Raw genomic sequence first — 23,471 nt, forward strand, 5'->3', positions numbered from 1 at the left:
TTTGTAATTTTACATTGATTTTAATTTACTTCATTATTTTCTTGGAACCATTGAAGAAATATATCAAACAGAAAGGTATTTGACAAGAATCAGAGAGGCCTTTCACTGACACAGGCACTGTTGGGTTTTCCTTCTATTGAGGCTTTTAATAACTCTTTGCCGTTCTACTTTTTATCATCTGCAGTAAAAGTAGTGAATGGAGTATTACTTGAAACAGTCTTGTCAGAGTGCAGCTGTGCACCTGTGAGAACAAATAACTGATGCTCTTCCTGGTCACTCAGCAGGAATAGCATTTCAGTAGGTTTTCTTCAGTGCTCTGACATGCTCAGGGGAGTGAGGAGTGTGCATCTCGTCTTGCGTCTATACAGCAAGTTTGTTATGTCAGAGCAACGGCTGGTACACATTTGTAATACTTTGGAAAACCGTATGAATAGACAATTATTTGGAAAATTGCTCATATGAAGAGTAGTTGAATAGAAATATGTTTTCCAAGCAATTATATTTCTTTGTTAAAACTCTTTGCCCTTCTTCTAAACATAACAGAATATTTCAGGCAATCCTTTGATATTTTCCAGAGGTATGAAATTCAGAGGATTCTTTTTTTTTTTTTTTTTTGCGGTACTCGGGCCTCTCACTGTTGTGGCCTCTCCCATTGTGGAGCACAGGCTCCGGACGCGAAGGCTCAGCGGACATGGCTCACGGGCCCAGCCGCTCCGCAGCATGTGGGGTCCTGCCGGACCGGGGCATGAACCCGTGTCCCCTGCATCGTCAGGCGGACTCTCAACAACTGCGCCACCAGGGAAGCCCCTCAGAGGATTCTTAATCAGGGATGTGTATCTGGTATAGTGTAAGCACTTAAGAAATAGTCATCGATGGGGTGTATGAAAAATGTGAGGGTTTCATGCCATGAGAAAAAGCAGTTTTTTAAGCTAGAGGGAAAAGTACAGAATTAATTTTATGCAATATTCTTATTCTTACTGTCTTTCTGGGTACATGGTAGGGTTGTACTTCTCCCAAAAATGAGGCCAGACCAACTGCTGTGGCCAATGGAATATGAATAGAAGTGACATGAATCACACTTGGATTAAAACAGCTTTAAAAACCAGTGCCTAATTTACTTCCCTTCTCACTGTTGTGGAGATTTTGGAAATGTTTGTTGATACTCTCTTTCATACCCCTGAATAATTGTGGTAAACAAACATTGCCAACAAACATTAGACATAGAGCATGAATCAGAAATGAATTGCTTTAAGGCCTTGATTTTAATCATATTGGGCTATAACCTAGCTGTTTTGGATGATTTAAACGTCTTAGTTATCAGCTAATTTGTTACAAAGATCTACAGGAAATTCTGCATCCCAGTATGCCAGGAGGAAATCCATCCTGGTAGATCCTGAAATCTGTGTAATATAATACTCGTGATTCTTCATGTAAAAGGTGATGTGACCCAGATGGTTCAGTCCTTTCTAATAATAAAATTTGTGCTTTCTGGAATATTTGTGTTTTGTAATACAAATCACATCATAAGTACAAAGAACATAGTTTTTGGAAAATAAAGTAATTTTTTTCTCAAATGTTACAGAAACCTGTATTTTCAGATGAGTTGACCTAAACCAGGTATTTTAGGTGCAAGCATCTGGGTTTTTGGTTGGTTGTTTTTGTGTGCCTGTTTCTGTGTATGTGTTTATGACTGAGATTGTTTTCATATATTGTGGGCATACATAAAATACGAACTAAAATTAGAAACTAGAGTCACATACTATTAAGCACATGACAAAAATAAAAGCACTATATGTCAAAGCCCGTGAAGTAGGACCAAAATTGTACTTGCAGGCAAATACATAGCTTTAAATAAAATGTCATCATATGACATATTATTAATGAAGTTAAGTTGATGTTCAACTTGAAAAGTTAAAATAGATAATAAAGCTATAAAAGTAAAGAAAATAATGAAAACATCATCAAATAATGCAAAACCAGAAAAGAAATTAGATAAATCTGAGAGCTGTGACTTAAAAATCAAGACATACATAAATTGCTCAAATGTCTCATGCACAAAAAATAAGGAAAACATATACACTGGATTCATAATTATAAGGGGGTTATATCAATACAGAAGATATTAAAAATGTTAGATGAATGATTTTTTTGAGCAATACAAATTATATAAATTGACCCAAGTAAAAAAAAAAAAATTTGGAAAAAATGTAAAATTTGTCATAGTTATCCCCAATGGGATGACACTGGGATGCCATCTTAATGGATACACCACTTCAAATTAATGATACATGTGTACTTTATGTTACATAATTGTTTCAGAGCACGGAAATAGAGGGCAAACTAACAAATGTCCTTTATGAAGTGGCATAATCTAGAAGCACCTGGTGCAGAGTCTGACACTGAATAAAAGTCAGTGCTTTTGGTGTTGATGGTGTTGATTCTGAAACCTCTGTCAGACTAGAGGCATGCACAATGCTCTTGTCTGAATGTTTGTGTCCTCGACATTTATATGTTGAAACATAACCCCCAAGGTGATGGTATTAAGATATGGGGCTTTTGGGTGTTGATGAGGATATGAGGGTAGATTTCTCATGAACGATAGCAGTGAGCTTATAAAGAGACCCTATGGAGAACCCTAACCCCATGTGAGGATACAGTGAGAATTTTCCTCAAATATAGAACTACAAAATATGTTCAGATACACTGAACTGGCCTATTTTTAGCCAATTAGGATTTTCCTTATATAACAGAAGAATTCATGGATCAAGAATCAGGAGGCTTCAATTTGCGTTATGGAATTACCCAGGGATGATTGTTGGTAAATCATTTAGTTTGTGTGACTCTGAGTTTCCACCTGCAAACTATAGGCTCTATTAGTAATTAATTTTGAAGACGTGGCTTATCTTTTTAATATGACATATTTCCCTTTTTTTGCATCATAATTTCATATTACTGGTGAAACCAGTAACATGATACATTGATAGATAGCTACATTGATAGATAAAAATATCAGTAGAATATTTGGTGAGTTTTCAGTAAGTAGATATTAAACACTCTGATGTTTAAAGTCTTTCATTATACATGATCTGTATGTATTAATTCATCTGTTTGACAGTAAAATTTCAGTTTGAAAAGGACATTCCCTTTCAAGATATATTTGAGGCATACCCCCTACTTATCTGTCTTACTTAAAGTCTAGAAGGTCAAATTATACTAAATGATTGGAGAAAAAAGTCTTAAAGTGTAGATTGCTGATGATTTAAATAATTGTAACAGACACATTAAAACTCCAGTTTATGGTAAATATTCTGACAGCCCTTTCCCTGAGGGAATGCTCCGTAACAGAGGCATCAGCTGTGATCTATTGTGAAGTTGTTTTTATCCATTTCATCCATAAGTAAAACGTAAATCATCGCATATCATACCACATCTTCCCAGTAACGTGAACATTGCAGTTGCCCTTTGAAAGGTTTAATTTATCCATAGTTATCTTTTAAAGGTGTATTGATACAAACTTTTAAAGTAAATAACTCAAAAAAGGGGAAAATACTTGCAAATTACATTGAGGTTGAGCCAATGTGTATCTTCCTTTGATTTCTCTTTCAGGACTTCTTTCCTCCTGCCCACACCTTCCTTTCATCCCACAAACAGGAACACTACCACTTTCCTTATTTTCTCTGCTGTTAGTCACCACGTTTAAACTCGCAGACCTCTAAGTCACTCATTTCTAAAACAGGTGTCATAATAGCAGTCTTCTCTATTTCTGTGGACCACACGGCAGATATTTCTCAAACACACTGTATAGTTTCTGTATAAATGTGAGGTATAGTGCTTCCCACTGAATCTAGACCTGACAGATTATCATAAAAAGGACAAATGTACGTTTCTGAACTCAATTAACAGTGGTACTTGTTTGTGAAGCAGTTGGTGTTTCTTTTAGCTTAACCTCATTAATTTATGTAAGAAGCAGATATCTATGTTGTTTATATTTTAGTATAAGCTAGCAACCAGAGGGATTCATCAGAATAATAGCTGAAGTACTCAGAAAAATCAATACCTACTTTTTTAATCCAGATCTTTATCCTCACCCAGAGTGAGTGCTGGGCACCACTGTCCAGGTTATCATTCCTGGATGGACCCTCTCCTACTCACATTCAGATCGTAACTGGTGCTGGCGCAGTGGATCACCAAACCATTCCTTTCCGTGTGTTCTTTGGTCTACCATTCTGTTCTAATGGGCAGTCATAGTTTCTAGTGACGTCAGAAGCTTTCTTCTAGTTAATCTGTCAATTTTGCTCACACAGTGTGGCTGCTATGAAAGAAATTGGAGCTGTTACACTCTGTGCTTTGATACAGTTGGTAAAATGCAACGTGGGAGACAGTAAACCAAACACAGCATTCTAGTAATTTCTTTAAAAAGACTGATGTGCTAGCCCTCAGAGTCTGTGGTCCAGGAAGCTAGCATCCCTTTTTTCTGAGAAGAGTAATATTGTTTCAAAGCGTTATCTTACTTTCGCATCAACAGTACACGTGTCTTCGGTATGTCCTCTAGGACTCCATTCAGAACACTTTGTCTTTTAACTTCATTTTCCCCGTTGTTTTGTATTTCTCTCGATTTAAGTCAAAATTAATTTGAGTGTTAATCTTAGTGTGATCTGGTACATTAAAAGTGGCGGCTTGAATATGCTGATATATCATCATGTGAATATACATCCTGTATATACTGAAGGACCTAATGTGCTGGAAATACATATTATTAGAATTATCCTTATCAGAAAGGTAACTTGTACCAGAAGAGCTTGACCCTGCCTCCATCAGAAATTGTCAGAATACCTGGGATGTAGCAAAGTGTCTTTTAACACATCAGCATTGCTCTCCCTTGAATAGGATGACTCTGTTCTTCTCCCCTGAAGCATTTCTAAGATTAATCCAGATTTTGGTATATTCCTCTCCTCCTAATGTGAGAGCTGCACATACTCGTTTTAACTGAGAATGCTTAGGGGTGTGTGGTACCATTTCAGTGAGCAGATTTACTTACTGTTTTGTATCTTTAAGTTGTCTGCTTACGTTACAGAGAAGCTTACTAAGTCGCTCTCTACTGTAATAAAATAATTTTGTAAGTACAGATTTGTGCCTGCATATTAGTACTATTTAAAATTTTGCAATTTAATTATACATATTCAAAGGAAAGAGGGAAGATTCAAAAGGAAGAGAAATGAAAATTAATATTTATCCATAATTATCAAATGTATACTAGGGTCCAAGTATTGTCCCGTATTTTATATATATTATTTAATATTCACAACTACCATATAAGAGAAATATTACTGTTAATGATTTTAGACATCTAGAACATCCAGAGATATTCAGGAATGGTAGCCAGTAAGTTGAGTGAGACTTGCCTAGAAACCACATTTTCCCGGTCTCAAAGCCTGTATTCTTCTGGGCTACTTAAAAAAGAAGAGACTTTTCAAAGGAGAGTTCAACTTTTTCAATGGCTTAAAAGTTACTTTTATTTTTATAATAAATATATATATATATTTATATTTGCAATAAAATAATATAGTTATACAATTATTCCTATTATGAATATAAAATACAACTTTTTACAGTTTTCAAGTAAGATTTCAAGAACATTTGGTTTGTCCATCGTAATACATCTGTTTATTAGGCATCATTACCTCTATTTTACTTACTTTAAAGGTTGGTCTTGGGACTTCCCTGGTGGTGCAGTGGTTAAGAATCCACCTGCCTATGCAGGGGACATGGATTCGATCCCTGTTCGGGGAAGATCCCACATGCCGTGGAGCAACTAAGCCCATGCGCCACAACTACTGAGCCCGTGCCCCTAGAGCCCGTGCACTGCAACAAGAGAAGCCGCTGCAATGAGAAGCCTGTGCACCGCAACGAAACGTAGCCCCTGCCCCAACTAGGGAATGCCTGCACGCAGCAATGAAGACCCAACGCAGCCAAAAAAAAAAAGTGTTGGTCTTCTACAATCTGTCAGAGTTAGAGAACAAAAGGAGAGAAAGTGCCTTAGCAAAGAGAAAGCTGGAATGAAAATCAAGCAGGTTGTAGGGGGTATAATTCCGGAGTGCGAGTTAGACTGAGGCTCTGTTCTTCTCTCTGTGCTTCAGGATCTCTAGATCTTCGTTTCCTCATGTATAGAATGAGAAGGTGGAACTTAATTCTCTCTCGTGACCCTTCAAGCTTTAAAAATGTTCTGCTCTTTGTCAGCGTAACTAAGATGTATTAATGTGGTTTAGAGAAGGAAACTTTGGTCCCAGCTACTTAAAACTCATCAACACAAATGATAGGAAACAACATCAGTGATGATAGGGGATAGGAAATCCTGAACTAATAGAGCTTATGTGTCATAAATCAAAAACCTTTATGATTTTTATTTCAACCAAGGTTTTAATATTTAGTTTCAATTGCCTTTCCCTTTTAACATCTACATTCCACATTAACATCGAGTTAATATATATTTGCTGTGTATCCCAGGTGGATAAATTGTTCTTGTAGTTGACCTTCATGAAATAACTTTATTGGTATAGTTAAGGTTAATGGCACATTAATTTTACTCAAGACATCAGTCAGTATTCCATTTTAATTTACCATGTTAATAAAGACTACCATTCTAAGTTGATGGTGTCAGTTTTGGGATGCCATAAATTATCGTGAAGCAAATATCAATGTGAACTCCAAACCACGTATACTGCTGACTTCTAAAATCATTACTGCCGGTGCACAGGAAAAAGAAACACAGGAGTCTACATTTGGTTGATAATTCCTTCATAGCTTACGCTCAGTGATTTTCTGTAGGCAGATTGCATAAGTGCTCCCTGAGTTAACTTGCTCCAAAGGGAACAATAGTGATAATCAAGAATAATTACAATAGCAACAGTGAAACTCTCTTTAGAACATTCTAGATATGTTTCACTTCTAAAATATTTATATTTCAGTAAAACAGACAACGTTAGAAGCTCAGGGGAGAGGTCTGAAAGAAACGGTAGATGAATCCACGTGGAGCCACGCTGGGTTGCTAAATTCTCAGAATGGAGAAATACCAGATAATGCGGGAACTGTCAAACACAGGCTGAGCAGGCTCCATCTCATAGCTCTGAGGGGACCCATTTTAATTGACAAGGCACGTTAATTCTTATCTCCCTCATAAACACATACTTGCTTGAAGCATTGTCCCAGTTGTGAAATGTGGTTTGGGCCAATTGCAGATAGCACAGTCATAAAAAGCTTTATCTCAGGAGTCACATAGATAGTGGTTCAAAGTTCACCTCCACCGTTAGCCATGTGCCCCCATGAGAGTTATTTGAAACTCTTAGTTTCCTTAGCTTTAAATGGAAATAACAGTTTGTCCCCAAAGAACGGCCATGAGAGTTCAATAAAGTAATATTACGTGAGTGACCAAGACTTAGTAAACATCTTAGAAATGTAGAGTTCTGCAATTGTTTAAATTAGAAGAGCTGCTGTCTTAAAATAAGGTTTCCAAAATTTCATTCTTGGGTATGCAGTTACTGTAACATTTAGCAATCTTTGTTTTCAGTACCATTATTTTGTTAGTATTTTTATTTATATCAGTTTTAAACCTATGTTCCTTTTGTTCTTAGCCTCGTCACAGCTAGATTGCCTCTGAAGTCGTCGTTTTATACAACCTAGTATCTCAGTTTTCCAAATATATCGACATGGTTAAGAAGGACATTTGTGGCCACATAAACTTCAGAATCATCATATCTAGCTCTGCTCTGTCACTTGGCTGTTCGTGGTAAAAGAGAGAGAAGTGTCTTATGATATATAGTGAAGTGATTTGACCTTCACTTTAACTTAACCAAAGATGTAATGAGCTGCTTTGAAAGGGAATATTATTTGTTTCTTCAAAGTCCACGTTCGTGATCTGCTGATAAGGACCAGGTATTTTGGGTGGCCATAGAAAGTTGAAAGAATATTACCAACAACTGTACTTATTTGTTGTATATGCTTTGGAAAATAACTGAAGTTCTCCAAGTGGCAGTGTTCGTATTTGTAAAAATTATCTCTACCTGTGCCATAAGGAGTCACATAAGATCATATTAAAAAAAAAAAAAGAACGCTAGATTATCTTACTTTGTAACACTTTACAGCTGTCAGGTAGTTTTTTTCTTTTTAATGAGCAAAAATGAATCAAAATTCAAATAGAAAGCAGGGACTCAGATACTTTTACACCTATGATGTTAGCAGCATTATTGAGAATGGCCAAAAGGTAAAACCAACCCACATGTTCAACAGATGAATGGGTAACCAAAATGTAATATATCCATATAATGAAATATTATCGAACCTTAACAAGGAATGGACTTCTGATATATGCTGTAACATGGATGGACCTTGAAAACGTGCTGGTGAAATCTGTCACACAAAAGGGTATTTTTATGTATTTATGTATGTATGTATGTATGTATGGCTGCTTTCGGTCTTCCTTACTGCATGCTTTCTCTAGTTGCAGCGAGCAGTGGCTACTCTTCGTTGCAGTGCGCGGGCTTCTCATTGCGGTGGCTTCTCTTGTTGCGGAGCACGGGCCCTAGGTGCGCGGGCCCCGTAGTTGTGACTCACGGTCTCTAGAGCTCAGGCTCAGTAGTCGTGGCGCATGGGCTTTGTTGCTCCGCGTCATGTGGGATCTTCCCAGACCAGGGCTTGAACCCTTGTCCCCTGCATGGACAAGTAGATTCCTAACCACTGTGCAACCAGGGAAGTCCCACAAAAGGGTACATTTTGATAGAAAATTCCACTTATCTGAGGTTCTAAAATTGACAAATTCATAGCAACAGAAAGTAGAATAGAGGTTACCAGGGACTGAGGAGTGATTGTTTAATGAGTATAACATTTCTTTTAGGGATGATGAAGTTCTAGAGATGGATAGTGGTGATGTTTGCACAACATTGTGAATGTAACTTAATGCCACTGAATCATACATTGAAAAATAGTTAAAGTGGCAAATTTTACTTTAAATTTATTTTACCACAATAAATATATATTTTAAAATGAAAAACCAAATTGAGATCCTAAGATACTGAAAATCTAAATGCCTGAAACATGCTACCAGCAATGTCTATTTTTAACTGAGGTACTGTGTTTATGTAATGTTGTAAATGGATCAGAGCTTTAAAATGGAGAAAAATTTGAGGTCTCCGATTAGTGGATTTCAGATTAATGGAATACTGCAGGGTTACCAAAATTCACTCTCCTAAGCGCCCTAGCTCATTCTGGCTGCTGTCATATGGGCCCAAAATTGCCATCTCACTGGCACAGAGCCTCAGCTTGATAAGCAAAGGTATTTTTCGTACCTGAGCTGTCTTGCCTCGGAGGGAGTGATCTGGATTGACTGTCAATAGCAGCAGACACATACCTGAAGAATCAATCTCTTCCATGTTAATTTCATAGACATGGACTGCTGGAACAATGATGATTACAGGATGAAGAGTCCTATAGGAATGCTGGCTGGGGTAACAAAATCAAGCCCCGTTAGCCTGTCTCTGGGGCACAGACTGTAAATGACAAGGAGAGAGAAGGACAGCCAGGAGAGGATTTTGAAATGGATGGAAACTGTGGGATCTGGGAGAACATATTTGCATGCCGTGGTCTCCTGGAGGTTCATGGAAGCTGGCAAACAAAAGCTCAGAGTTTTCCCATGAAGCGTCATTCTGCTTCAAGTTATATTAAGCTGTGTGTGTAGACTTTTAGATGTCTCTTTTTCTTCCATTTCTCAGAGCTCCTCGGTAGTGATGATCACCCATTCTTTTTGTTGTCAGAGTGTGCCTCAAACCAAATGAACATGTTTTGAAGCTAAATAAATAGTCCATCCATTAAGTTAAGTTTCTTTGATGCTTTATTTTATTTTTTGTCCTGGCACATTGTGGTCAAAGTAACTGTGGCATTGACACCCTGATTTGAATAAGCAAGCACATATACACTCATGTATCTGTGTATACTCCCGTTAGTGCATTGACTCGAATTAGAATAGTTTGAACAATATAGTATGAATACAAACAGCTTCGGGAAATAGTAAAGTTTAATACTGGGCTTAATAATATTGTCTGGGTGTTTGTAGAAATTTAGGTAGTAAACTGGCAATTCAGAGAGTGCTAGCCTAGAAAAACAGAAATTCTCAAACCAAGGTTATTTCCTTGAGATGAACTTCTCAGCGTTAGCACTGTTGACATTTTGGACTGGATAATTTTTTGTTCTGGGGACCTGTCGTGTTCAAAATAGGATATTTTGCTGCATCCCTGGGCTCTATCCACTAGATGCCAGTAACACCCCCTCCACAAGTCATGACAATCAAAAATGTCTCTAGACACTGTCCATTGTCCTCTGGTAGGGAAAGGACAATATTGTGCTGAGTTGAGAAGCACTGTGTAGAGTACGGTGTAGAGTTCCAGGGCCTCAGTTTTGGCCTGGCTCAGAAAGCTTAAGTTTTTGGAACAGAAGGTGGGGGCAGAGGAGAGGAATGATGGAGAAAATAGACAATGTATCTGTAGTATTTTTCTCCTAAGACACACACACACACATACACACACACATACACACACACACACACACACACACACACACACACACACACACTCTATGTACTTCACCAGATGTACGTATTCTCTGTGACATGAACTTTATCAGAACTTTCCCATTTTCTAGTCCAGAAGCATAAGACACTAACTTAAGTTGCGCCTTTCTCTATTTCGGCCAGGAGTGTGTTTTCTTCCAGATACTGTCTTTTGCCTTCAGTTTTAATTGTATAATTGACATTCCCTGGATTCAGTTTAGGCATAGTTGAATCCAGGGGTTCACGCTGTGCTCTCAGTAGGTGTCTCTCTGTGTGTCCCACCTCTGCTTCTCTCAGGCTGGTGCCAGGACAGAGGTAGGTGGCTCCTGAGAACCTCGAGCCTGCCCTCAAAAGTCTATAGATTAAACTCAGGGAAAAAAGTGTTTGGATCTGCTTGCGTCTTACGTGTTCTCTGGACCCAGGTGCTTTTCCAGGGGGATGAACCAGCCTGCGTTACCCAATCCCTACCCACTCCTCTCAGCCCACGCTCACTGATCCCCCAACCCTGAAAACAATCACAAAGAGTGATTCCCCTGCAAAGCAGAGATCTTTTATTTACTCTGTAGGAGAGAAAATTAAGCTGAAATCGTTTTATGAAAACCTCCACCCCCCCCCCCCCGAATTTTGCTCATACATGTTTTCTTATTCTTTCTTTTTTCTTCTTTTTTTCTTTTTTTTTTTGCGGTACGCGGGCCTCTCACTGTTGTGGCCTCTCCCGTTGCGGAGCACAGGCTCCGGACGCACAGTCTCAGCGGCCATGGCTCACAGGCCCAGCTGCTCCGCGGCATGTAGGATCCTCCCAGACCAGGGCACGAACCCGTGTCCCCTGCATCGGCAGGTGGACCCTCAACCACCGCGCCACCAGGGAAGCCCTTTATTCTTTCTTTTTATCTCTCTGTTTAAGTGAGGTGTTGCTTCTCTCTGCTTCCAAGGCATCCTCTTACAGTAGTTCTCAAAGTCTGATCCAGGGAACCCTGGTCAGGGTGATAACCAAGATTTTCGGGTGGCCGGTCAGATCCAAGCTATTTTTATTATAATACTAAGATGGTATTTACCTGTCACTCTCAGTCTTTCACAGGTGTACAGTAGAGTTTTTCAGAGGCTGCCTGGCATGTGATAACACGTAAATAATACTGAATGCAGAGACAAATAGGAGAATTCAGTTAATCTGCTATTGAGTCTGACATTAACACAATTTGTGAAAATGTACCAACATGCCACTCTTCTCACTATGTCTTCAGATAATATAGTTATTTTTCCATAAGACATGTTGTTTATGTTAGTGTGTAATATACTGATTATTAAAGGAATTACTACTTTTAGAAGTTTCCGTTTTAATTTCTAATATGGTAAGTATGATATACATAACCCATACAAATAAAAGCTCTTTGAGGTTCTCAGTAAATTTAAGAGTGTAACTTTTTAGGGTCTCAGTTGAATACCTGGGGTGTTCATCAAGTTTTTTCTACTCTGGCTTCTGGATCTTCAACATCTCCAGCCCTGGGAGAAAGATGGTATATGTTCATCTCAAGCTGCCCCAGTGTCTGTTCTCTGCCAGGCCTTGTGGAATCTTGCCCTTGGCATGTGCATTTTAGTTTTTAGCTGACAGCTCAAGATGTCAACAGATCCTTCTCTGTGCAGCTCCCTCCTTTTCATTACCTACCCTGGAAATTCTAAATTCCAAATAGCCCCAAAGTCCAGTCTCTACTTTACCCAGCGAGACCACATTTCCAGTGTGGGCATCACTTCCCTTTGCTGTGGTTGGGAAGGTGCCCACAGAAGTCATGTCAGGATGCATGAAGAGCTGATATCATGTGCTTCTTTTCTCTCAAAGATCAGCCTTGTGCCGTCTGTTGTCCAACACATGGAAACAGTTTCCTCAGTATTTTGTTCACTTTTATAGCAGTTTACAAGAGTAAAGTAAGTGTGGTGCTCATTACTCTGAACTGGCCAAAATTGGAAGCCTTTAATTGTTCCTGTATTTAGGTGTTTCTTTACAACAAGGGACTTACCAGTGGTCAGATGCATGCTGGATGATAGCCATATACAGTTACTTGTCCTTTGGGGTCTTTAGGGAATCGGTTCTAGGACCTGTCCCAGATACCGAAATCTGTGGATGCTCAAGTCCCATAGTCAGCCTTCTATATCCACTAATTCCACATCCACAGTGATACAGGGCGAACTATATGTTTATTGAAAAAAATCTGTATATTAAGTGGGCCAACACAGTTCAAACCTGTATTGTTCAAGGGTCAACTGTATATCCATATGAGGGTGGGAAAATAAGAGAACTTCTATTTATGTATTTTACATCATTTAAGATAGTGTTTAAATGTCATATATATAATTTAATAGTACAATCACATACTTTAGAGATAAAAATACATCATTAGAAGTATTATTTTTGTGTGTTTTTCCTAACAGAAGCATACTATCAAAAAAACATGGAATTTCTCCTACAGTATTTGAACTTTTTTTTTTTTTAGAAAATTATAACATGGGTACAGAGTGAAAAGGTCAAATAATTGGGGATTAAGAAAACCATCAAGGAAATATACTTTAGCATATAGCAACTATGAGGGGAAATTGAGCCCTAACTTGGATAACCTTCTCAGTCTGAGAACTCATTCAGGTGACTTGGTCTCTTTCCAAGGACAGAACAAGGGAATAGGGTCTCACTTGAAGCAAGGATAGGAGTGACTGCCACTATCTTTGAATTAATACCATGTGCTGGGCGCTGAGCCGTTATTATGGCCTTTGTTTTACAAATGTAGAAATCGAAGCTAAGAGAGACTCCTTTGCCTCTGGTTATACAGGAGTAAACGAGATGGCTAGGTTTGAACCAGTGTCTCTAACTCAGAAGCCTGTTCTCTTACTAGTTCACTAAGCTTTCTTGGACCTGGACTATATATAAAGCTTTTATCTATCTACAAAAATGTAGGACACCAAGATAATTTTTTCAAATGGTTTCAACTGTAGCAGTGCCTACCCTTAGTTAAGTCATAACTGATTTATAGTGACCTGGGGAAATTTCAAGTTGGTATGATTTACACAATCCTTACAATCAAAGTGTGCATGTCTATGTGTGTAGAGTGCTAAGTTTCTTTTCAAGAAAGCTAAAGAAATTTGCCACTGACTAGGAAAATGTTTGCATTCTTCACACACTTGTGCATGGATTTCCAGATTCATGGCTATTTGCTTCAAAAGTAGACAGAGAATCAATCCTGGAAATTATTGTATGTGTAACTCAATTTAGTAAGTTGTAAAATATTACTTCTTTCATCCCCTTTGTGCTGTTTAGTTACTATTTCATTCTTCATGGTAATAACAAAATATTTGATGATATTGTAAATACATACTGAGCTTTAAGATTCACTTTAGAGTTCAGTAGCCCTTTGTTGAGATGACACTGGTCTTTTTCCATCAGCAAGTCTCTCCCTCTTTAAGGAAGAAAAACAAGTCATTCTTTGTACTTTACCTTTTGTTCTGGATGCCTTTCCCTTTCAAGATACGGTGTTGTGCAATTAATGCTTCTGTCTTTAAAAAGAACCATAACATAGATCTCTTTCTGGACCATGAACAGCAAGAGATATGGAAAAGAACACACATTCTCAAGTGTACTGGTGGGAAGTAGTACTCTTCCTTCAGAAACCCAGAATAAATCGATGTTCCTAGTGACAAGCAGGGTAATATTTGAAACCCTCCTTATTCTAGGCTCATAGATCTAGTTATTCAAATAGAATTTCCCTTTTCAAGTATGAGTATTCCCCACATTTTGGACAGTTATGTACCAGGGTCATATTTCTTACCATAGCTGCATACCATCTCTACTATTGTCTACTTAACATTTTCTATAAATTTAATGGATTTTTAACTAATTGTGGATCTGAAGAATGCTTATATCAGTAATACAAATAGATGAAAACTTGGCATTAATGGAAAATAAACATACAAACAAATATATAAATATTTACACAAACATAAAATAAATACACATAGATTTACATTAAAATGTTCAGAAAATAAAAATAATGGTGTGTACCCCTAGAAGTCCTATGACCATATTTTTGAAAACTGAGATCCCCTATAATCCTTATTTATCAAGGTTCTGAAATTGGAGTTCAGAGCCCTTACCGTGGTTTCCATTATATACAAGCCGCTTATGGCTATGAACAAATTTTCTGCCTGGAGGGACCAGATTGTGAGACTCTCAGGCCTCCAAACTGTTTCCTTCACCCCACTCTCCATTATGTCATCCGTCATGTATACTTGTGTGCCGTGTACTTGGTGTGTGCTCAGGGAGTTGAGATCTCACACAGCAATCACACAGCACACTGAGGTCCATGCAGCTATGAGAACAGGGCAGTGCTGCGCAAACTCAAGGAAAGAGTGAATCTGGGAAAAGTTACTTAACACTCATAGAGCTTACGTTACTTCTCAGGTAAAATGGGATAATACACTCTGCCTATCGAGCTGTTTCTTTTTATTTAAAAAAAAAGAAAAAAAAAGGAGGTCATAGCCTTTACTGTGTATCAGGAGGGATTCTAAAAACTTTCTAAATATTTATATAATCATCATAGCAGCCTTATGAAGCAAATAGGAATAATACCTTTGTTTAATACACAAGGAGAGTAAGGCACAGAGAGTTTAAGTAATGTGCTGAAGGTCACTCAGCTAGACAGTGGAGATCTGAATTCTGAAAGCCCGATTCTGCACTCTCAACCATTATTCCATGCTGTATTTCATCTTAAAGTTTATGAAGTTATCCATGTGAAAATATTTGGACTCTAACATCTATAGTTACTTTCTGCAATTTTTGCTTCATTTCATTTGTCTTCCATTTCTTGGACAGAAATATAGGTATTTTATTCCCCCTGTGGTGGTAAAACTGAGATAAGTAGCATGCACTTATAGGAAATATAAAATTCCAAGTGTCCAATATATTTTAATATCACATCACATAATGTGATGTGGTGGAATGTCAAGCATTGGAGTTATATATGACTTGGGAATGCAGAGTGACAAGTTGTCATTACAACTGTGCCAAATTTTTGTGATAATGATGAACCCTTGCAAATTTCATTTTCTGGTTTTGCAGATTGCCAACCCATTGACTCTACCCCTATGGTTTCCCAAGGGGAAAGACAATGGGATTTAGCCAAACTGATAATTATTCTTAATGGAAATTTAAAGGGCTAAAAAGCCTGCATTTGGATATGGACTTCAATCATTTGAAGAGAATTATTTTCCATCTCTATTCCTAGGATGTTGAGGCTGATGAGGTAGTTTTTCACAGCACTGAATTGTAGATGTGGGTGCCTCATGAGATAAGTCATTCAAATTATGAGTTAAGTGATAATAGTAAGTGTCTGTATTTAAAGAAGACAGGAAACAGGGTCCTGTGCATCGTGGGAGGTCTGGCAATATCCATGTCATCCACCTCCTAGATGCCAGAGCAAACCACCCTGCCCCTCCCCCAATTATGACGATCAAAACTATCTCCATACTTTGCTGAAACATTGCCTCTGTTTGATAATCACTGATTTAGAGCAATAGAATTTTTGGCTCTTTTATGCTGTAAGCTCCTAAAATCAGTAACACCTTTGCACATGTTTTAAGACTTTAGATGTTTTAAGGATCGTATCTTAGGGGCCAAAATGCCAAGCTTACAGTTCCAAACATATTACAATAAAATAATTATTAATATTATGTATTCTCTACTAGTATTATCTCATAAAAATAAATTTAGGTCACATCACTGGCAGAACTTTTGAGAAATTATGTATTCTCACCCCATTTTTAATATTTATGTAATTAATCTCTCCAAATCATATCTGACAAATATAAGTTGTTATATAATTACAGAGTACTTTCGAACTCAATATTTTCTTTACTTTTCCCAGTAACTCTGAGGAGGCCTTTTTAAAAACCCCATTTTATTGATTAGTAAATGGAGACTCAAGAGTATTTCTTGTGAGTTAGGGAGACCGGAAAATACCACCGTTTCGAGTAATTTTTTTTTTTTTTTTTTTGCGGTACGCGGGCCTCTCAGTGCTGTGGCCTCTTGCGTTGCGGAGTACAGGCTCCGGACGCGCAGGCTCAGCGGCCATGGCTCACGGACCCAGCCGCTCCGCGGCATGTGGGATCTTCCCGGACCGGGGCACGAACCCGTGTCCCCTGCATTGGCAGGTGGACTCTCAACCACTGCGCCACCATGGAAGCCCATTCTGAGTAATTTTAGGTGAATAGAGTTTTCTTGCTGATTAGAACCCTCAAGTAAAGCTCTATCTTGTGTATGAACTTTTTTCCATCCTTGAGAGTAGTGCTAAAGACTCAGGCCTGTGTCTTTTTCCTACTGTCCTAATTCTAAATCCACTTGCCACCATTCCCTTCTTCGATGTCACTGGTTGTTTGTCCTGGGACTTCCTGGAGGCTGGAACATATGTCTTTAGTCCCTCAGATGACCTGGCCTAATTATGTTTCATCAGGACAACTTGAGAAACTCAGAATCTCAAGTCCCTAACCTTACAACTGATAAGCCGTATAAGCCATTCCCATTGCTCTTCACAGTCCCTTTTCTGTCTTAAATAGATTTATAGATCTCTAGGCCTCTCTCTTAAGCATCTCCCAGCCCTGTTTATCTTGTCGACAAGACCCTAGAAATTAGGCTTCCAGAAAATGGCTCTTCAAGCCAGACTCTTGAAGGTGATGGTGCCTGTGTAACCTTGATATGAAGCCTCCTACACTGTGTAATATTGTCATCTCAGGGAGAGCCACTCCTTGTTAGCTTAAGTTGTCAGCTTTATGTTTCGGTAAAATAAATGCACATTTTCCCTACAGTAATGACTTTTCTTCTCACTTTGTGAAAACTGCAAGTACCCTTGTTATCGAGAGATAATCGTGTTTTAGCAGTGCCACTTACTGTGCCCAGTGAAAGTCCCCAGGATGTGATTATCTCTTAATAACTCTAAAACCTGTTATGTATCATGTTGTATTGTTGTTTACATTGAGTGTGTGTGGGGGAACCCATTAGTGATCTCTGTGGTCGATATTATATGTCATGATAATGACAAAAGAATCAAATGACCATTTGTTTGCTTGTAGTTAGACAGCACGATTAGAAATGCATCCCACTTCCCACTGGAAAATGCATTTAAATGTAATCTCTTTCTTAGTATTAGTTTTATAACCCGGATATTAGTACTAAATTATGTCAAGCCAAACTAATGGAAATTCTGGAAATAAACATGGATAATTTAATGTCTACATGACCTTTACCTCTCACAGAAAGGTCAGGCTGGGTTTTAAGTACCTGAGAAGGAAGTAAACACCCATGAGAAATACCTGCTGATTCAGTGATAGAAAATGCCATCGATAACTGAAGTAAAAGAGAATATGTGTAAGGAGAAACACCTTAAACGTAATGGCCTTTGAGAATATGGACAGCCAGTGAACGGCATCTCTTTCACCTCATGCTATCTTTTCATGTTCAAACAAAGCAGTAAAAACAGACATCATTTACTGAATACCTGCTGTATGCCTGATAGCTTTCATACGTTCTATCGTTTTATCTTCAAAAGAACCTTGCAAGGTAGTTAATGTTCCTCATTTACAACTGAGGAAACGGACATGGTAGGGGTTAAATGACTTGCATGAGTTCACATAGCAGGAAAGTGGTGAAGCTTAGATTCTGACCTGAGAGCCCATGTGTTTGTTTTCCACTGATTATGTAAAGGCATACTGCACAGGAGGCTTCAGTGCAATCATAGACTTGTAACCGCCGTGATCATATACATGTTTATTATTAGATACATACCTATGTGAGCCCAGTGAAGGTGAAAGAGCCCACTGAGTGGAAAGATTCTTGTTTCTCCCTTCTAATTTTGCATCCTACATCTGTGAGAACTGAAACAATTAGAGATGTCTCTTCGGGTTTTTTTGAACATTTTCATGAGTCTTATTTTCATTCCTTTACCTGTCACTTGGGAAGGATTGTTTTGTCCTGAATAAATTACCAACACACCATTTAGTTCTGAAGTATTGGGAAAGGTATAGATCAGGACACTTTGTTCTCTAGAGTAAAATGATCCTTTTTGACCCAGGCTTTACCAGCTGCTGCCTCTTTAGCGTTGCTTTTTGCCAGGAAGGTCTATGGTCATTCATGGATTTCTGGTTCTTTTGTATTGTGATATAGCCAGTGCATTTGTGTTGATACCAGCTCATTTGTTCAGAACTCTGATTTGTCCAATCTTTCTTTTAGCTGAGGGAGATTCATCCATTTATTAATTTGTTCGTGTATTAATGTCCTCTCTATTCTCACATGTGCTTTTTTATAATAAAAACCATCATTAAAATTTAAACATAACTTAAAATTATTACAACATCAGCTAAATGACATGGATGGTAATATTGGAAAATATAAATTTTCAGTGATTTTAAAAATTAAATATTTTGTGCATATTATGAGCTGGACACTGTACATAGATTATCTCATTCTGCCCTTATAAAAACAGTGTAAGGTGGGAATATAATTATTATGCTCATTTTATGCATAAGGAAGCTGAACTTAAAGAAGATGAATGGAATGAAAACGTTTCCTCATGTTCTTGTCCAGGGAGAAGCTATTATACAATCAGTGCATAGACGCATGGTTTCTTTGCTTGTGTAAAGCAGCACAAAGGTGGTATGGAATAATTCCTGTATTTTTATCCCATTTCAAGGAATGGACTTGGATGTCTATCTACCTGATTTATCTCTGTGTATGCTGGCACATCTGAAGGGAAGTTTTAATTAAGTCACTTTACCCCTGATAAGAATATGGCTAGTCAACTTTTCTTCCAATACGGACTGAAAAAACATTTCCTAATTATTAAATCGAAAACTTCTCAATATCTACCTAGGCATCAATAGAAATATCTTTTTAAGACCAGCCATGAAAATACACTATGGAAATTGAACTTATTTTTAGTGTGCATCCCTTATTATAACTTAGTTTTTAAGTTGGATTCATTCATTCAGTCAGCACACATTTAAAGAGCACATGTTTTAGACCAGGTTGTACTAGGCTCTGCAGCTGCAATTTGAAGAAGACGACAAATTAAGACAGGTAACTGTTTCCCCACAATAAATGATGTGTGTTTGTGTGTGGTGTGGGTGATAAATATATTGTGATTGTTGTCATGCTGAATATAACAGGAGCACGAGATCCAGTTTGGAAATACTATGGTTTTGTTAAAAGGGTTATTTCAAAAACATTAATCTATTACTCTGTTACATTTATTTAAATGATTTTTGTTTGTTTTTTTGGGGGGTGGTAGAGTAGTAAATTAATGACGACAGCAAACCCTATGATGTAAGGGACCTTATTGTGTTTCTTCTCCTAGTAATATTTTTGATTAAATGAATAAATGCAAACGTAAAAACTCTTGGCCTATAATAGTAAAGAATAGCTGACTATGATTCATATTCAGGAGCCAGGAAGATTTGTGTATGGGGATTTCCTTGTAAATAAATGGATAGCATGATGGACTGATTTTTGTTTGTTTCTATCTATTTTTCACCTGTATGTTTCCCTTAGTTTCTCTAGACACAAAGATGAGACTTGATATTATTCATGGAAAGCTTGCCTTCAGTGGGCTTATTTCTTGACAAGCAATTGTTTAGTTAAGATGCAGAAACCTGCTCTAGCTGACAGAAATAGAAGCGCTATTGAAACCACATGCCAGGCAAAACAATGGCCCTCTCAGAACAGAAAACTAGATAAAACCTGACCTCATGCGGACATGACTTGAAAGGTGGAGAGATGTGGCTACTTCTCACCCCTTTTACCTTATTTTCATTCCCTTATTTGAGGTATAAGGGTATATGTTATCTCAACTCTCTCTTTTCTCAGAATATTTGATTCATTCCCCAATTCTCTCCACAGACTGGCTTCTTTGCCAGTTATTCCACCTTTACGTGCTTGGACCTCTTGTTGCAATTCAATGTCTCTGAGAGACTCTTACCGGCTTAATATGGGTTGAGTGTTCATGAGTGGTTCAAAGCTGTAGGCAATTAGGGTGAATCACATAGTGCGTGTGGCTTTCCTTTTTAGGAACTATGGGTAGGGCAAGTTCTTTCAAAAACAGACGTCCGTTCAGAGGCCTTCATGGGTAAATCTCAGATATTCCTCCTTACTTTTCCAACCTTCCCATCCTGCTTTCCATTCTCTGTGGCATCATTCTTTGTTTGGTGGCACCTAACAAATCTGATAAAGGTATTCATGATGTTAGCCCATCCAACAGGTAAATTCTTTTGACTAAGTTTCCCTCAGGAAGCAATTCCTAAAATCAAAGGGGTGGGATTAGTGCTAAGTGTTCTACACAATGGGGAAATTCTTTGAAGTATGTACTCATTTGTCATGAGACTATTCATAATGGATGAGAAACTCTTAACATTAATATCAAGTTACTGGTTACCATATGCCAAGTAGTAGACTGAATACTAATTGCATTATGTTACTTACTTTTCAGTTGTTTTTTGAGGCTGAATAACATTATCCTCCCCATCTTATAGGTGAAATTGAGGCTTCCCATGGGTAGTAAATAATTGAACCAATATCCCGTCCCAGGCAGCTTTCTCAGAGATTGTGCTTTTAAACAAGTGGAACATAATTATAATTTAATGAATAAAGTTACAGTCTGTTTTCATTTCAGGTCTGTGTCATTCCAGTGGATAAATGTAATCCTTACTTTCATTCTGTGAGGAAAAATAATAATAATAATAAATATATATATGTATATATGTATATGCCAAGATTGTAGTAATAATTGAAAAGAAAGAATGAAACCTTGACCAAAGTTTTTTCATTTTTATTTTTAGGATAATTCTCATTTTAGCTGTTGTTTCTGATATGTAAGCTGGAGTTGCAAATGGTGTCAACAGCTATAAACAGAGCTTTACCTTCTTACCAGTGGGTATCCTTAGTGTAAGAAAATAGTCAGGCTTTGAGGCACATACACATATATACGGCTGGTGACCAACCATATTAAAATAAAGCAAATAGTGATATAGTTATGATTCATGGTGAAGTTGATAGCATTTTTTTCTATTTCATAGGAAGCACCTCCTTAGATTTGTTAGAATAATTTGTGGCACTTTATTTTTGGAGAATATGTAAGAAAGGAAAGAAAAAAAATTACATTCTTAATATATGAACAATATAAAGAACACATGTGTGGTTCTTACCTTCCAGACATTATTGATACTAACCTGAAAGTAAAGGTAGTTAGGTACTTAATAAAGTGATGAACTATTATGGTACCCAGCAGGGGATAGCATAAGATTAAGAAGTGATAAGGTATTTATGGCTAGTCAAGAAAATACTATATTTCTATCCCAGTCAAATATGCTATGTTTCAATGTAAATTAGATGAGAATATTATAGTTAAATATATTTTTGAGTGGCTAATTTATATATATATGTATACATAAAATGATATTTTCAGTTATAAAATATTAAAAGACAATCATTTTACTCAGAAGTAAGGTTAACCACAGTAGAAGCTTGGTTAGCAGTTACACACATATACATAAACATGAAGCTACGAGTATATACATTTACTCTTAGTAATATCATGTATATATTTTCCTTTGAAAAAGTATTACTTCAAGGAAGAGTACTCCCAGGTAGAAAATTATTTTGCAATTAAAGTTTAACTTGGTGGACTTAAGAGAAGATATAATGCCATATTTATTGGAAGAGTTTTTTGTTTTTGTTACCTTCATTTTACATATTTATAAAACTAACAAAAACAATAGGATGCCTTCTAGTTCATTGCTTACCTTTTCGTTATTTAAATCAGTTTGTAACATATTTTGTTAGGAAATGGTCGCTCTTAGTGAATTTGAATACCATAGAATGTCACAGGCTCCAAGAGCTGGTAAACTAACAAAGAAGGGATAGAGTGGTGAACTGACTTGTCAGTAGTCACATGGCAAATCACACAGCTAGTTTGATTTGGTTTGTTCATTTACTTTGTTTCTCTTGTTTATTAGTTTTTTATATCCTATATGTAAAGTATGAGAGAAGTCATACAGTATTTGTCTTCCTCCCTCTAACTCATTTCACTTAGCATAGTACCCTCCAGGTCCATCCATGTTATTGCAGGTGGCAAGATTTCACCTTTTGTAATGGCTGAGTAGTATTTCATTGTATGTGAATCTTTTTTTATCCATTTATCTGTTCATGGGCACTTAAGTTGTTTGCATATCTTGGCCATTTAAAATAATGCCGCAATGAACATAGGGGCGCATGTGTCTTTTTAAGTTGGTTACCAGATGGGAAGGGGGACATGGGGAGGGCAGAATGGTTAAAGGGTGACAGATGGAAAATAAACTTTTGTTGGTGAGCACACTTTTTTGGTAGGGTATACAAAAGTAGAAATATAATGTACATATGAAACATATAATGTTAATAATTAAGGTTACTTCAATAAAAATAAATTTAAAAATGTTAAAAATATATGAGGTAAAAAAACAAACAAACAAACAAAAAACCCAGAAAGTGCACACAGCTAGTGAGACACAAAGCAAAGAAAAAAACCCAACCTCCTAATCTAGGCTCCTAATCTAGGCGATTTTACCAAGCTGGAAATCCACACCAACTGTATTTAATTTTTATTTCCTTCTAGTTTAAGTTTAGAATGGGAATAATTAAGCATCAGCTACGTATAAGAATATTGATCCTTGAAAAATGTATTTATTTGTATATTTTTTGTTTTTTTTATTCTAGGAATTGTTGACATATAGTAACTCCACAGCATGTGGCCCCAGGAACTACCCTAAATGGTAAGCTTCCCACAGGGAAGATTTTTTCTTACATTCATTTCACCTTTGA

At 37.3% G+C, this 23,471-nt stretch overlaps 1 protein-coding gene across 7 annotated transcripts in view; it reads left to right on the forward strand.

The window, feature by feature from the left end:
• Nucleotides 1-23,471, forward strand: part of CNTN4 (contactin 4) — a 977,605-nt gene that overhangs the window by 218,087 nt on the left and 736,047 nt on the right. For all 7 annotated transcript variants that reach the window (XM_067755248.1, XM_067755246.1, XM_067755236.1 and 4 more), the window contains one exon: nucleotides 23,367-23,422. The gene's annotated coding sequence lies outside the window, so the exon portion shown is untranslated. The remainder of the gene's footprint in view (nucleotides 1-23,366; nucleotides 23,423-23,471) is intronic.

Source organism: Pseudorca crassidens, chromosome 10, assembly GCF_039906515.1.
Source record: "Pseudorca crassidens isolate mPseCra1 chromosome 10, mPseCra1.hap1, whole genome shotgun sequence".
Classification (NCBI taxonomy): Eukaryota; Metazoa; Chordata; class Mammalia; order Artiodactyla; family Delphinidae; genus Pseudorca; species Pseudorca crassidens.